This window comes from Corapipo altera, unplaced genomic scaffold, assembly GCF_003945725.1.
Source record: "Corapipo altera isolate COAL_440 unplaced genomic scaffold, ASM394572v1 175, whole genome shotgun sequence".
Taxonomy (NCBI): domain Eukaryota; kingdom Metazoa; phylum Chordata; class Aves; order Passeriformes; family Pipridae; genus Corapipo; species Corapipo altera.
In genome coordinates, this window is record NW_020884942.1 from 3,008,650 (window position 1) to 3,024,609 (window position 15,960).

The window sequence follows — 15,960 nt, forward strand, 5'->3', positions numbered from 1 at the left end:
CTTGAGAGCTTCAGCATTAACCAGACTTATGTCAGTGCCTTTTGCTCACACGTCTAGAGATGAAGACTGAAGAGAAATCACCAAGCACATAAATGGGAACGACGACACATGTCTTCTAGTGCCAATTTGACTCCCTTTCCATCTATGTCCAGCCCTGTAAAATGGCAGTAGGGCCCATTATGATCTTTGTTCAACGTTCACAGCTATAGATTTCTAAGCATTTCCTCTCCACGTAGACCTCACCTCAGTTACACCACCACTGCTCATAAATGAGTGCAACAATATTACTACAACAACCTGGAAGGCAACATAAACACACATTAGGAAGGAAAGTGAAGCATCTACTTCTAGAGTTAGAGAAATACACACCTTTGGGGTTCACTGGCCATACCTGTCTCTGAATACCAATGCAATGACTAATACCAATGAAGGGAAGGGGGCTTGTGCCTGTTTTCTCACCGCATCAGATGGTGTGAGACACAATATCCAGTAAACTGGCTAGAAATGAAATATAACATATCAACATATTAACAGCACAGAGGATTTCTTGTGAGGAAGTTCTTCCTCGTGTCTTCCTTTCAACACTGGGCTATTTCCCCTACGTTGCATAAGAAATTCTGTGTGCCAATTACTGTCTCTAAAAGAGCCAGAGATTGGTACCAGGGGCTGAACAGGAAGAACAGGAAATGTTGTGTTGGTGCTGCCATAGCTGTCCATTTCCAACACAGAGCCCGTCCAGAGCGACCTGCTGGCAAGGAAAGGAGAAAGGAAAGCCTATCCTTGCTAGTAAGTTCCTTATACTTTTTTGTGAAACTGCAGTTACAGATTGTATTATATCAGTAGTAACAGAAAATCATGATTCAGCAAGCTTACCACAGCAGCAGCAGACTGACGACCTGTGCTACTTGTGTAGTTTATAAGAGAGTGCTAAACACCTGAACCCAGAAAAACATTTTTTAGGTTTCTGTAAGTTATGACTTCTTTTTTAAAACAGCACTCTAACAAACCTTTCAAAAAGCATGAACCAATCTGTTAATAACCGCTGTTATTTCACTATTGTGCTTTTCTGTCAGGTTTTACAGCACATGCTGCAGTTGCTTTAATAAGCAATACCATTAAACTGCCTCATGAACATTTCCTGATGCTGCACCTCAGAAGCAAGATATGCAAAGGGTTATGAGCTCTTCCTAGATTGTTTTTGTGACCAATGTGATTGTTTTGTGACCAAATCACTTTGCTGGATGAGGGAACACTCAACACCTAGAGCCGCTCAGGACAGCAGCTCAAAAGCTCACAAGGCCAGGTCTGTGGGAGGACAGCTCCTCTCAGCACCACTGCTGAGCACAGGAGAGTGGTACCAGCCACACAGACAGCACACAGGGAACACACACCTCTGTCATGATGAATCCTGAGACACCAACGAAGGACAAGGCCTTAGGAGGTGTGTTTGTTAAAACCCCTCACTCTCACACAGTGCTGAATCATTTGCTAAGCCCCCTCAAAACACCACAAAAGACAAAGGGAAATAACCACAGGGCAAACACCCACCTGCTGCTTTTGAGATGGAAGAAATGAACTACCTTGTACATTAAGGTCTTGTATTCCATGAAATAATGCTCTTGTGCTAGCTAAACAATCCACACCCAGCAAGAGCTCATTCCCATTGTTCCCAGTGGTTCAGAGGGTTCAGAGAGTAGAGAAAACCTGCACTGCTAATGTTTCATTTCACCCCCCTCTGATGCATGTTGTGAACGACTAAAAGTCAAATACACCCCTACTGGGTTTAAAAATGATAAATTATTATAATCCTCCTACTGCTGGGCAAAATGGTTAGCAAGAGTATAAATGAAAGGCTGGTGCTTTAGCACAGCAAGTGACTCCGAACTGAAGAGGGATGGAGGGCTGTGGACACACAGTTGTGGAGGAAAACGTGTCATGACTGATAGTCATGCCGTGAAGAAAGAAGTAAAAATCCACATGCCACCTGGAAGATTGTCTGTGTTTTTAAGGACTTGGAGAGAGCAACACATGGTTCCCTTTATCAGCAAAATTTGCAAAGCAATAGGAGGAAAGCATAAAGGGAGAAAAGTAGACAGTAAGTTACAGTTCCAAACAGACATTGCATCACATGATCACACAATTTATTTTTAATAATTTCAGTATTTTTCTTATTTTACTTTTTTCTGCTCCTGACACACAATAGACACACATTATCAATGTATGACATTTCACTAGTGCCAGAGTATTCTCTCAGCTCCATGTGCTCAATGAATCATTGTAACATTTGGAGTTAAGATTTATTCACAGGAATTAGACATGATTCCCCCATTTTCTCTGGGAGAAGTAGGGGTCATGCATCACCTGCACAGCCTCTAACCGTTCCTGATCTGAAGAGCGCTGCACTCCCAAACTTTTTTTCTAGATCTGTTCTGGAGCCTGCCCTCAATAAGCAGATATTCCACACTCCTTAAGCCTGCTTACTTAGCACAGCAAAACCACTGGATCATGTGGCCTGATCCTGGAGAGGTATTTCCCTCTCGAGTCCTTGGGAGAAGCTTGAAAAGATCCAGGGCTACCAACACCAAGCCTTCTAGGTCCTGTTGCTGCAAAGAGCGCAGTAAAAACCCCATGTGTGTTTCCAGGGAAAAAACGGAACTTGAGCAGCCCATGCTATGGCTGCCTCTGTAGAGTGCTTCAAAATAAACCTGCACAAGTGGCTACTGAAACCTCTCTACTCATTTTGCTGCTGAACTGAGGCAGATTTAGAAACTGTTTGTATCCTGTCAAGCAGTTGCCAACATTCAAGCTCAGAAGGGTTTCTTTGAACAGACTGAAAAGTTAGTTCTTCCATTTACATGAAGGTTTAGCCTCTGAAGAAGTGGATGTCAGCAACAGAAGTCTCCCAGGAAACTACTGTGCTGGCAGCCTTCTCATTCCCAAGGCAGAAGGATTTTGCAAGCCTGTCAGCACCGAACTGTGCTCAGTACCTGGCTTCCAGGGGGTTCGTGTCTTGAAGCCTGTTACACTCAGCTGAGTATGTCTGACACCGATGCTTTAGAGCTGTTAGTAGAGCTTATCAGCATCTATTTCAGTGCTTTTTTCCTTTGCTGAGCATGGATCAAACTACACCAGTTTTCACACATGCACCTACTCCAAACCCCTCAAAAGGTCAACAAATGCATTAGCTGGCTCTGCTGTGCGAGATGGCCCCAGCTGATCTGAAAGATGACGTTCCTTAGTGCCATCTCCCCCTGCCTCAGGTAATAGATCAAAACAACCAAGCCTATTCCTAGTTATGATGTTCATTGTACTCAGCAGATATCAGGATAGTTTTTTCATCTTGCTCATATCAAGAATTTGTCCACCTGAGGGAAATTCCCAGTGTCAACCAGCACTGCTGATAAGATGCCACACTAGTATTGCCCCTGCACAGACCCATGTTTTGCTGTGGTCCCTAATCAGGGGTTGGAGCTCAATGAGTTTGGTTGAACAGTTTCATTCATTTTTGCACAAGTCTAAATCAGACACATGCTTCCAGAGCCTTCAACTCAAAAACCTTTCCAAAAAGGAGACCTTATTTTTCAGCACTATGAACTAGAAGTTAAACACATGTTCAGTGAGTGAATTTTGGTTCTGTGGTTCTGCCTTTTCCTCTGGATTACATGGATTAGGAGCCCTTGAAACGCATTGTGATCACTGGTAATTTCAGACCCCTTATATACACTAAAGCATCAGTTGCCCTAAACAGTCCTCCTTAGTGAATATGACCAATGTTTTATCTATTTAACTCTTAGATTACTGGCCAAGTAAAAACAGGACATTAACATTTGAAGACATTAGCATATTCTGTTGCACAAAGTATATGTAGTTTGAAAAACTGATATTGTTGATCTTGACAAGTGTTGAACAATCTATTTTGTTTTCCAATTTTAAAATTTAGTGAGGAAACAAGTAATAAAGTGGATAGGGCAGTTTCATCTTTGCTCCTCCTTCCCAAATGTCAGGTCTGTTTAGCAGCCAGTCCTGTAACAAGAATACTGTGAATCCACATAAATAATGCAGTCCAGATCTGCGCAGACCAGGCAAAATAGAACAAGTATTTGGCAGAGACAGAAGAGACAACTGCTCCATTTCACTGCAGAAGAAATACTGCCCCAGTGCCTTGTATGTAAAGCCTTAGCTAAAGGTTTGCTGTCAGCTCAGTCCAGGACAACACAAAAAATCATTAAGTACTAGCCCTGGTAGGCAATAGGAAGTCAGCTAGACAGGTTATAATGTGATGAAAGGATTTACTCTGTGTTCTGTGTTTCATTTTTTTCTGTAGGAAGCCTAATTCTAGAAATAGATTAATAGAAAAATAATCAAGTAAAATATGAGACATCCCAATGATGGAATAACGAAGTCAAATGAGGCTAACACATGCATTAGGAAATACATCTGAAAGGGTAGCAGGATGCAGCTATAATGACTGCTCCAGTGTGCTCTGAGGGAGTTAAGTCAAAGCAGGAACACTGTTTCCAATTTATCTCAACAGTGGATCCAGAAATGGTTCTTAAAAAGCAAAGGCCCAGTTAGTGGCCCACTGAAGCCTTATTATGTCCTTTGCAAGCACCATCCCCATAGAGACCAAATCCAAAGACATTGTACATAGGCTTGAAAACCCAGGATTTCTTTCCTATGGGAAATCCTGGTGTTTGGTGAAAGCTTTGTTCTGAATTAGAACAACAAGAAAAAAATTATAAGTATTCAGAACTAAGGACACTGTGGAAGAAGAAAAAAAAATTAATTAGAGAAGCCAAAACACTGGGAGTTTTTTTCTGAATGAAATAGAACAGTTGATTGCTCCCAGCTCTGGAGAATTTTCTGCCTTTTTTCTTACTCTGAAGGACTTCAGAAAAAGTCCTTGAAAGTCATCAGTGGGACCCTACATAGATAGAGTAGAAGGACAAAACCTGGTGGTTCTCTGCCAAGGAGATTACAGTAAGTCATCTCACGCTGAAGCCAAGAGGCCCAAAGATTCTAATTTCTAGACCCCATATCTGAGAGACCAGAAGGCCTGAGGTCCCAAACCTCTCAACAGACCACACATGGAACCTGCACTTGAACAGAGTCCTTCAGCTCTACAGCATCAACAAGGCAGCAAGAAGCCACAGAGCTCTCTATTAGAAACTCACAAATGTGTCAGCAGTACATTGTCAAACAGCCAGGTTTCCTCATTTTGGTTTTGACATAACTGACATTTTCCAGCAAATTCCCTCTCCTAAAGAGGAAAAAAAACCCCAAACCCCACGTTCTTGGAAAGTTCCCATCCAACTGTCCTTGTGATATACACCTACAGAAATAGCACTGCATTTAAAGCCATTTCAAGCTTAATTTGTATGAACCCTACAAAAATAAGGAGTACAATTCCATGTGGTGAGTGCTTAATACTACCCAATATCCTCCTGGGAAAAAGCACCTCTCAGAGTACAGCACATCTACATAACACTCCTGTATCACAATCTGTACATGTCTGGCTCTTAGTCACCAAAATAACACCTTGGTATTTCACTTTTGTGACTGCTAATTAGAGCATAGGACCTTTCTTTGTGGTAACATTCTCATGCACAGCTTGACATTACAGTGCACACAGATTGCCCAGAGAGATGCATGATTTTTCTGATTTTTCTTTTGTTTTTTTTTTTGGTCTGATAATGGATCTGAACTTGCCTGCATTCGTTTTTCTCAAGATGCTTCAGATTAAATGAATGAATTGAACCTCGTGGCTGCAGAAGAGCTGAGTATTACATGAATTGTGCTCACCACAAGAGAACCAGTACTCCTACATCCACAATCACTTTTACACACTTTCTACCTGCTCTTCAAAATACGATGTCTCCTCACTAAATGTCAGCAGGTTGTGGAGTTCTGCTGAGTTTAGAGATCTACTGACATATTTTGCTCAAGTAGACTGCATACTAAGACGTACTGTTAAGGTTAATGACCTAGTGATTAACAGCAGAAGACACCTTTGCAGGTAGATGAAGTTCACTAACAGAATTACTAAAACTATGATGAACTTTGCTCTCTTCACGTTTTATACATCACTACACCCAGGGAAGGTGAAATCTCCTTGCACAATCACAACTGATCATTTAGCAGCAGTGTTTTTAAGCCTAATGATGGTTGGGACAGCCCTCTGCCATTTTTAAGAGGCGGAATCACTGCCTTAGTTATACTACAATGATTTCTGAAAGTGTAGGATGGAACTAGCAATTATATCCACTGAAGAAAAGATCATGAAACAGCAATTGCCACAGGTCAGCAGTATAGCAGAGTTTGCCAGCATTTGAACAGAGGAGATAGTGGCAACGGATTAAAATGAAGTCACCAGTAGCAGTTACAACATCCTTAGTTCTCACCACAGGAGCTGCAGAATCAGAATTACGCTCTTTGCAATGGATGTCCCTCCCTGCTAGACTGGACCCTTCGGGAGCAGACCAGTCTTGCAGACCTCCCTGTCTACCACAGCACCTCATACAGGCACAACTTCCCTCACTCAGCAGGATCCCACTCTAGATCCAGACTGGATCTCTCAGAACAGATCATCTTTTCCAGCGCTCTAGGCAAATCACCTCATTGTTCAAAGCCTTCTCCAGTGAATGACTGAATGTCCCAAATCTCTCAACAGCCCCCACACAGCACCTGCACTTGAACTGAGTCCTTGAGTCTCCCAGCACCAGCAAGGCAGCAAGAAACAAAGTGTTTGCTCTCCCTTAGGATACAAACAATCCCCCTTGGTTCAGAGAGGAGTCCTCCAGAACACGAACTTTAGGTTTGCAAATTCTGTATTTATATTAGAAGTCCTTTCTGTTCCAGGTTCAGACACCATGAAGGGACAAGGTCCCAAAGTCCCTTGTCAGAAGTTAGGCACAGAAGCAAACAAAATACTCAAAATAAGGATTTTACCAAACTTTACTATTTAAAACTACCCATGAACCAGATAGTTTGTGTTAGGCTATACCAGAGACAAAAGGCTAGACCAGTAAATTGATGGGGCACATCAAAATGAGAGACTGCAGAGAACTACCTAGTCACTGCTTTAAATATACACATTAGATGGTATTTTATAGAGCAGAAAATAAAGTATTTCCCCACTATCAGTAAAGAAGATATCAAATCAGATAGCAGAAATTAGAGGCACTCAGTCATTCTTATACTGACTTTCCCTGTTAGTATGCCAGAAATAGGAGGAGGGGGGGGGAAAAAAAAAGTAAGATTTTCACATATGCTGCCTCCCTGCCTACACCTCCAACCAAATGAAGTCATCCTGCAGCCAAATTTTCCTGAGAGTGATGACTTAGATATGTCATCCCATTCTTCCCACACACATAAGAAAAATCACAAAAGCTCCCAAGCTGTGGCCACCAATTTACGCTATCTTTGTGTTTAATCATCCAATTCATCACAGGATCACTCCAACCAGATGGTGCATCCTCTTTCCAGAGGGGAGCCACTGAAGTGCAGGTATCTCACATGGGAAGACAGCACCTTCTTCACAGTATATGGCAACTCTGCACAGCACAAAGGGCTGGGAAGAAACCACCATGAGATACTACTGAAGCTGCAGCAGCACCACTCATAACAAGCACAGCAAAAATAGGGTCAGGGTATGGAGTCACCTCACACACTCTTGCTAAGGGTACCATCAGATCAGCACTGGAGTGCCCAGAAACTCCACTTCACACTTGGTCCCCGAAATACACCTTAGGAGAAGAAACAAAAGCAACATCTAGGAGATAATGAGAAGAGGGGATTGACAAGGTTACTCTCCCAGAGAGCTTTAAAACATATTGCCCTTTAAAACAACAGTTTTTTAACTTTATTGCTTTTCTGTATTCCCCTTTCTGAAGGTGGGATCACTATGGCCACAAAATTGGCGCCTGTGTGTGTGTGGGTTGGGGAGAATTTCAAGTGAGAGAAGCAGATTGCTCTTTAAAGCTCTTTTACATAACGTGGCCACAGAAGCCCTCAATGGGCCTTAAAAACACTTCAACCAGAAAAACACACTGGATGACTGAACAGCACAGGGGGAACAAAGCACAGCTCTATTCCCAGCCTGACGTCTATGAAACTTTTTAGATAGAAGTGGTATGGGAATCTCTAGTGCTTCTGCTGGACAGGAAATTCATCATCCAGCTCCATGGGAAGCACCCCACTAAGGAACCAAAAGCATCCAGCACGAAGTCATCCAGCAAGTGTGGGTCAGAAGCAACAGGTGACTTTGGTCTGCAAGAGATGTGAGAGTGGGCACATCTGAAAAGGAATTTTTTTTAATGGGGTTGACACAAGAGGTGACATTTAGAACATACTAACATTAAAAAAAATACTGCCCACAATGACATAACAAGGTAATGCTGAACTATTTTAAGGCTTTTTGTTTAAGAATATGCATATGATGCACTGGAGGAAAAAAAAGAACGCTTTAGCAACCAAAAGCTGGCATTTAAAGGCTATTTGGATTTTTCCCTTTGTTTTTAAGGAAAGCTTGAACCTTTTAATAGAAAAATGGGGTGTCCAGAAAGCCATTTAATTAGTTCTTGAGTAAACATCCTCTGCTTATAGTGGAGCTCTCCCCCGTGGTTCCTTGCCCACAAGGAAACAGAACTAAGCAAATTCACCTGCAGGTCACCTCTTGCAAGGATACAATTATCTGATCTCTTAAAATGTGACAGAGCTGCTATCCATTAATTTTTCAGTGAAGCACTGGATTCCCTTCTCTCTTCTGCTTTTTCAGGCCAAGCTCCCTACTAGTGCTAAGTTCAATCTATTAGCTAAGCAGAGAGCAGGTTGAAAAAACAAAGAAGAGGGCTGGAAAAACCCATTTCAAGGAACAGACTGTTCTATCAAATCAGAACAAGATTAAAATTGCTCCATTTGAAATCCAGGAAAAATGTAATTTAGCTCAAGGGTGAGTGTCAATAAAAGCACTCCACTATGATTTCACACCTCATGTCAATGCATTACTATTCTTGCTGCAGGTAAGTTAGAGAAATTTATTGCCTTCTCACACTGACAAATATGTAACCTGTGAGTTGTGAGGGTGTGTTAGCCTTGGAAAAATAAGGCATCAGAACCTGAAAACTGACATGTTTCCCAGAAGTCATCCAGGCCAGGCCCCAACAGGTGGAGAGACCCATTTTCCACAGTAGGAGTTGCACATGAGCCCAGGCTCTGTTTATGCAGGTGGGACCAGTGCTCTTGCACCACTTCAGGAAGGAACACGTACATTCATTAGTTGCTCTTTCAGGAGTTGCAGATGGCATCCCTCCAGCACAACACGGTTTTCAAGTACTGACATGAAAACCCAGGAGACAAAACACACACACAGCATAAGCCTAATATCAATAGCTCCACTTGGGCTGGCTCCAGTGTACCTCCTTCCAGGAACAGACACTGATCCCCACAAGGCACCACATCGGGCTCAAAACTAGGTCACTATACCTTTGCAAGGAACATAAAGGCATACATACAGACAAGAGAAAATGCAATAACGAAGTCCCACTGTGACAGAACAGGCCATTATTTTTCATTTAGTAACAAAATGCTTCGCAGATGGTGCCATCATCAGCTGTGGAGAAATGGAGCAAAGTGTTCTCACCCTGGATAGCACAAACCAATCACCACTGGACATTTAGGAATTTCGCTTTATCGGAACACACCACCTACTCCCGCCTCATCTCTAACACCATTGCAATTATGTGTCTAGGGTGCCAGCTGCAGGGCTGGCAACAGAGCCAATGCACTGGGGAGGAGAGGAGACATTTCTAGGGTAGCACAGTTGTAGATACCTTAGGAGCAGATGCCTTGCTCACTATTGAGAGAAAAGCTGCATCATTTGGCTGTTTGAACTTTGTGTGATACGATGGCAAAAAAAAATATGCTCTAAACTCAGCTTGACTTTAGATCTTCACAACGTCATAATCTCTGAAGTTGGAAAAGACCTCTAAAATAATCCAGTCCAACCATTAAATCAGCACCACTGTGTTCAACCCTAAACCATGTCCTTAAGTGACACAACTACATATATGTCTTTTAAATCCCTCCAGGGATGGCGACTCTACCACTGCCCTGGGCAACCTGTTCCAATGCTTGACCACCCTTTGAGTGAAGACATTTTTTCTAATATCCAATCTAAACCTTTCTTGGAGCAACCTGAGGCCATTTTCCTCGTCTTGACACTTGGGAGAAGAAAGCAACACACGCCACCCCCACTGCACCACAACCTCCTTTCAGGTGGTTATAGAGAGGAATGAGGTCCCACCTGAGCCTCTTTTTCTCCAGGCTAAAGAACCCCATTATTCCTGCAATATTCAAGGCACAACAGGTGCATTAAGTCTACAAAGACAGACCAAAGTATCTGAATTTTCAGGATGCTAAACCAAGCCTTTTCACAGAACTGCCTAGAACTAAATTGCAAATTCTTGTGAGATTAAACTCCAGTACAACTGGGGTGAACACTATTTAAGCTTGATTTCTTCTCCCCCCTCCAGTTTCTCAGTTCACTTCAGTGGTTTCTCACACTTCTCATGAGCTGTGGCCAAACACTCCTCCTTCTGCAAGCAACCCTTCAACTCCAGTTAGTGTCTATTCTCATACTACAAATAAGGTTCTTGCAGAAGAACCCTGTTCTCCAAACAGCCACCATCATCTAAGATCCTCTCCAGGCTGCTGCCAAGAAAAGTGGTGCAGAGTCCTGGGCCAAGCAGGTTGTGACTGCCTGATCCAGAGATTCTGGATGCTGCTGAAAGGCAGAGATCTTGCAGATCTGGCAGGATCTTGCAGATCCTGAGTACTGAATCTACTTTCATGCCTTTATTGAGGCATCATCAGTTTGATGCCCTTTACTGAACTGGGGCAGGTTCCTTGCAGCTCCTGCTGCAGTGAGTACTCAAGCAGAGCTTGCTCTCTCCTATAGGAAAAGTGTGACAGACCACCTGGAAGGACCCAATAGGCCAGGTTGGGACCAGTCCCTGAAATCAGTGCACTGCCACTTCAGCTCCACTAGCAGAGTTTGAGAGAGGCACTGTGTCCTTATCTCCAAAGGAGTGACCTCCAGTACAAGTAGATCCAATTCCTCTGTTCCCTTAGGAAGTATACAACACACTGGAAGTTCTGTCTGTTCAAAATTTGGGGTGGGAAGGGAGAGCAATTTTGCTTTGTAAAGGATGTAGGTTATTTTATTTTGTGGTTATGACCTACCAAGTGGAAAAGCACGAGGCAGGTCTGACATTTTGATCTAATGGTACAGCTAGTACTTATCTACTTTTGGTCAGTACATTTTTGTGTTTTACTTTTGTTTACTTATGCAGGGTTTAGGTAGCAGAAAATTAGTCCTTTCTCAGACTAACCCCCTCACACTATAACAAATAGTGTTAGTAAGAATGGACTTGCAATACCATGCCATTCTCCAAAGACAATCTTCAAAGAAACAACTTGTTTTCTTGGCAGAGATGGAAGAGGACAGAGACTGGATACTGCATATGGGTCTAGGCTTGGTCTATAAGTGGAAGACTGAAGAAAAAAAATAGATTCAACTAGTTATGCAGAGAAATTAAAACATTTTGTACAGACCTCTGTCAAAATAGGTAATGAAAGGCAGGTAGCAAAAACACTCCTCATGGATGAGAGCATGGCTTATGTGGTCTTCAGAAATATTATCATGTGAAAATGAAATAAATTGTCCAGTATAATGACAATTCAAACAAAAAGTCATGGATCAAAAAACAGTTAAATGTTGCAACGGTGTAGAATATGCTGTCCTATGGGCAAAACAAAAGCCAGAATATCCTTTATTTTTTCTGCTTTAATTAATGCTTAGGAAAGAAATGGCCACATCAAACTAGGTTAAGATGACAAATCACAGTAAATAAACCCTGTTGGTTCATCAAAATTAGGCTCTGCAACATGTTCTTGGTCTAATTTGGATTTCACAGTATTGGGTGAACCTGGTTGGGCAGCCCGTGCTAACCTGTAGGAGGAGGGCACCAAGAGCAGTTCATCACCCTGAGATTTTAGAAGCTGCAGTGGTGCCTGCAGAACCAGTCCATTTAGCATTCTCCTTCCAGGGGAGAAGTAAAGTGTTTCCACAAACCACACTGAAGTGTCATTAACACTGAAAAAAGTACAATAGTACTCTTGAGCAGGAAAGAGTGATTTCACAGCACTTGCAGATGAAAGACAACATGCCCCATAACACAGTATAAAAATAGCCCCAAACCTCCTGCTTTAAAAAGTGATTCAATGAAGAGCTATAAATAAACAGGAGAGTCAGATGTTTCAGTGAAAGAAGCTGGTGACTTAACGACACATTAAGCTGATTTGGATAGTTAAGAATCAGTAATGTTCACATAGCAATAAGATAAATAAGCACATAAAAATATATAAGCCTTTCTGTGGCTCTTGACAAGTAGAGGTAAACAGAGAGAAGATTCTTCTATATACACTGATGAGATTATAAAAACGTGACCAGATGCCTTGCGCGCTTCATAATACCCCATGAACTCTCAAGACATCTGTAGGAAATGCTTTGGGGATATCATTTTGATATGCTGCCTTCTGCTTCTCTTCACTGTTTCCCTTAACAGTGGACAAAGATTGACTTCAAGCAGCTGTTCAACCCAGAGCAATCCGATTCTCTTCATTTTAACAGGATAAGGAGGGTACAATAAGCGTATTAAGTTGAGAGCCCTAGAGGAATAGTTTCTTGCTTAAATAGTGCTTGCACTGACAAACAGAATCAATAAAAAGTTAAGAATGTAGAACCTCCCCCTACCAGACCATGCCTGTATTTCCAAGTTAGTAACACAACATCTTGAAAAACTGATCTATCAACTTCTCTCTAAGCTCAGTGGCAAAACTTAAGCATCAACACAAGGTCAGTTTTGTCTTATTTTGGAATCCATATGAAGCTAGCAACAAAGCAATGGATGATTTAAGGACTGGCTCAATGTACCATTTCTCATACTCTTGAATCAATTGCTGATGAGCCACTAGACCTGAGACCTGGAGTAACTGGACCACTCATTACTTGCACAAGGGCTGTGAAAACAACTATTGGTATTGGTGGCCCACTGACCACCTGCTGGGTGAATAAAGCCATTTTATTTTTAATTTAATTTCAAATTACTACAAAGAGTTTTTATTTTCCAAGGAAGCTGAAAGTATGGGGAAAAATCATGGGCAATATATAATTTAAAAAAGCGCATATATTAAAGCATGTTTCAAAGTTAGAAAGGGACACTTAGCTGTGGTGAAAGCATTTCATGTAGCTTGGAGGTCTCCAGACCTGCTAGAGATAGCAGCACGGGTTCCACTGAATCAAACTTAGTGTTGTTGGCAGGAGAGTTCTGGGGGTTTTACTCCTCCAGCACAGTGCCTCTGGGCTCTGTGTGGGACTTTGGTGAGAGCCACCTTGCATCTCTTTTTGCATCAACTTCTCAAAGACCCAGCTAAAGAAAGGCATTTGGCAATTCAGGTGTCAGACAGATGGGTGGGAGGAATGGTACTTGGAATGTCAAATAGTGTGAATGAAGCATTTGGGGATGGATTTAAAACATTATGTAGTGAGCATGGTGTACTGGCAAAGTCACTGGAGCTAGGGAACCTGGTTATGCATTAACAGAGCAGCCAACTAGTTAGGATTTTATTCCGGTTTTGGATCTAGGTTTGCCTCTGTAGCCTTTCACCAGACACCATTCCTACTAAAAGTCAGTTGTATTTATAACATGGTTGAAAAAATGCATTGGTGAGTTGCTAAGACTAATTTTAAAAAGAACTGACAAAGTAATTTTTAATGATGAGAGAGAGGACTAGAAAGCGAACATTATTTAGATGTATATAGAGGAGTAAATTTGCCTTTAACCCTCAAAAATTCGAGATAACTTTGCAGCCAAGTCTCTAATTTTCTTTACTGTATGTCTGCAAAGGGAGAGGAGAAACAGGAAATGGAACCAGGGAGACCTATAAACAAGGTACAAACTGAAGAATGTTGGCATTCCACATTTTTTGTGGGGTGTCTGAGATGAAATTATTCTAATTCTTCTGTCTTGCTCAAGTTCAAATCAATAACCAATGAGTAGGGATGAATATAGATCCAAACATATATTCTGTGAATTCCCATAAAAGGCATTGTCCTTGGAATTTGTAGACTCTTATTTAGTCATTCCTTCTCATTTATTGTCTGAACTACGACAAAATAGCTCTAGCTTTTATTAAGGTCTTTTAAAAGTCTGTCTTGACTGAAAGTTTCCTTACATACTTCATGCTTGTGTTGCTTTTGGTTATTGCTCTCTAAATTCTCTTCAACTTTCTGATCATTAGTTTAAAAATGCTCAGATACACACAACCAGAAACATCTTTTTTCTTTCTACATTTGCCAACAAATGTACAGCCCAAGTAGTTATTCCCTAAAACTTCTACTTCAGAAAAATCATGTGAGTTGTATCAGAGAAATCGTCAAGCCTGTGACACCAGATGTAGATGATGACACTGACATCCGCTCTGGACATGCTGCTGTGTCATCACTCCCACTGATGTGGGGATCAAGGTGGAAAACACTGAAGGTGCCAGATTTGTTTTTTTTTTTAACCAAATAATATTTTTTTTTTACCAATAACATCTGCATGGCATTGCACAAACTGCTTTCTCTCTCTATTTTACTTCCCTTCTAAATTTTACTTGGAATTTAGGAAGGGACTGTCTGTGAATAGGCACAGCACATACCACTGTGGATCTCTTATTTCAAAGTAGAAAGTACTGACAGCAAAGGATGACAAAGGTCTCAGGAATTAGAGAAGATGTGGTATAACAGAGATTTAGCATTTCCTCTATAGATTGACAAGAGCACAAGAACTTTCCTCATGTTAGGTTTGAAGCTGGAACAATGCATGCCCAACAGCGCTCTACAACTCTTTTATGTACGATGCAGTATTTAATATTTGTTTATGTTTCACCCATGTTTAATAAGGAGTTTGTGGTGAAAAGCAAGAGAATAAGATCTCTAGTACAGCTCAAAAGTAAATCTCCTGGCCCATGGGACCATAACTAGAAGGGTGGAGCAGAGCAGAGGGAGACACTGCAGGAGACTATTATCCTGCTAAACTAAGCACCCAGAAATGAGGTTACCTCGCTATTCCTATTCCCGAGTCCTGCTCAGGGAGGGACACAACACAGGCTGTGCCGCATTCTACCTCAACCTCACACAACAGGTGACAAACTGCACAGGTCAAACAGCTGGTCAGAGGAACCTGCCAGCCATGAGGGGAGCAGGAGGGAAGGGAGTTCTGGTCCAAAGTAAATCCCCCCTAGTGACCACCAGCCACTCCAGGGCCATGCAGGAGGTGGGAAGCCCAGCCAGGCCAGGCTCTCACCAATGGTGACCATCAGGAGGGAGAAACAACTCAAGCTAACCAAAACCAGCCCACAGCAAACACCCCTGAGGGGGCAGAGAGATGGGGCCAGAGGAGCTGCTCCTCAGCACCCCTTCCCTCAGCCACAGCCCCACAAGACTCAGCTTGAGAGACCTGAATAGACACCTCCTTTTCCCACAGCTCCTCACCTTTGCTCTCCATATGGGGCAGCTTCACCTCTCCTCAGGCAGACACAACTGGGGCAGCTTCATCTCCTCTCCAGTGGACAAGGCTGAAAACAGAGCTGCAGATCCTTTAAATCCCTCACCCACCTGCACCTGCTCCCCATGAGCACCAAGAGCCACCCAGTTATACCCTATTATAGCAGGTGGTACAGCTGATAATTCACCAAAGGAGCCTCAGGTGTGCACGAGCTCACAGGGAAGCAGCTGCAGGTGGGGGGATGAGCTCCAGGTGCCTGCCAGTCCTGAGCCTTTCCCCCACTCCCTCCCTTCCTCCCTCCTCCATGAGGATGTGGCAGGGCTGTATCACCCTCCTGTCATGGATACGG